Consider the following 1,718-nt stretch of genomic DNA (forward strand, 5'->3'; position numbering starts at 1 on the left):
AGGCCGAAACAAAAATATACATAATAAATGTAATCCATAAAAATGCAGAAGAAGCAATACTAGTCTCTGATAAAATAGATTTCATGATGAAAACCACCACCCTAAAAGATACGGAAGAGAACTCTATAAAGATTAAAGGCACAATATCAAGAAGACATAGCCTTGGTGAGCATCTATGGACCAAATGATTGATCTGCTAAATATGTAAAACAACTTTTAACAGAACTGAAGAAAGGGACATTACCACAATAGTGGTAGGAAACTTTAAAGCAACACTCTCACCAAAGTATAAGTCAACGCAAAAGAAATGTAACCAATATGAAGAATATCTAAATTATGCAATAGCTAAATTGACCTTGTGGATATATTCAGGGTACTACATATAACTAAAAGTGAATTTGGCTTCTTTCAATTCACATAACATAGTCTCCAGAATTGTTCATATATTATAACACAAAGAAAGCATCAACAAATTAAAAACTATTGACATAATAAAAAGTATCTTTGTATTATGCCATAAAACTAGAAATTTATATTAAGAGAAAAAAGCTTATAAAACCACCCATGTGGTAGCTAAATAACATGCTGCTATAATGTGATTGGATCATTCAAGAAGTAAACAATAAAATTAAAAGTTCTTTGAAATAAATGAAAAAAAATTAAAAAAGTTTTAAAAAATAATAAAGAAAGAAATGATAATGAAAATATCAAATACCAAAATTCCAGGGATGCAGCTAAGGTAGTCCTCAGGGGAGGAGTTCATAGCAAGAGACAAACATAAAAAAGGAACAAAGAGGCAAAATTAATGATCTAACTCAACACCCCTACCAAACAGAAAAAGAGCAACAATCTAACCCCACAACCTTTAGAAGAAAGGAGCTTATAAAGGGGGAATTATAAGCTGAAATCAAGGAGATATAAAACAGACATGAAGAGGAACAGGAATCTCATTCTTAATCGTGCTCATTAAAAGTCTATCTATACCAGAGGAATGTATATCTGTGTTTCATTAATATGCAGAAGCATTTGACTGTGGGGATCATAACAAACTTTGGCTGACTCTGAGAAGAATGGGAATCCCAGAACACTTGATGGTGCTAATGTGAAACCTATACTTGGACCAAGAGGCAGAACAGAGCAAGGAAACACTGCATGGTTCAAAATTGGGAAGAGCGTATGCCAGGGATGTGTCTTGTCTCCATACCTTTTCATCCTGTATGCAAACAGATCATCCAGGAGGCTGGGATCTATGAGGAGAAATGTGGCATCAGGATTGGTGGAAGATCTATCAACAATCTGTGTTCTGAAGATGACACCACCCTGCTTGCTGAAACTGAGGAGGACCTGAAGCGCTTGCTGCTGACGGCCAAGGACTACAGCCTCCAGTATGGATTGCGACTCAATGTCAAGAAGACAAAGATACCATGGACTGCTAGGAAAACAAACAGATTCATCCTGTAAAGGGTTAAACCAGGCAGCTCCTTGGAGACAAAGATTTTGAGGTTCTGTCTAACATACTTTGGACATGTTTTAAGGAGGGACCAGTCCTTGGAGAGAGAGATCATGCCTGGGAGGGTGGAGGGACAGCACAGGAGGGGAAGGCCCTCTATGAGGTGGATTGATTCAGTGACTGGGGTAATCAAGATGGGAATGTTAGAGACAATGCGGTTGGCACAGGACAGAGCAGAGTTTAGGGCTGTTGTACATAGGGTCGCTAT

This window comes from Elephantulus edwardii, unplaced genomic scaffold (genome assembly GCF_000299155.1).
Source record: "Elephantulus edwardii isolate Elephantulus edwardi_28Jun2011 unplaced genomic scaffold, EleEdw1.0 scaffold00120, whole genome shotgun sequence".
In the NCBI taxonomy this organism is placed as follows: domain Eukaryota; kingdom Metazoa; phylum Chordata; class Mammalia; order Macroscelidea; family Macroscelididae; genus Elephantulus; species Elephantulus edwardii.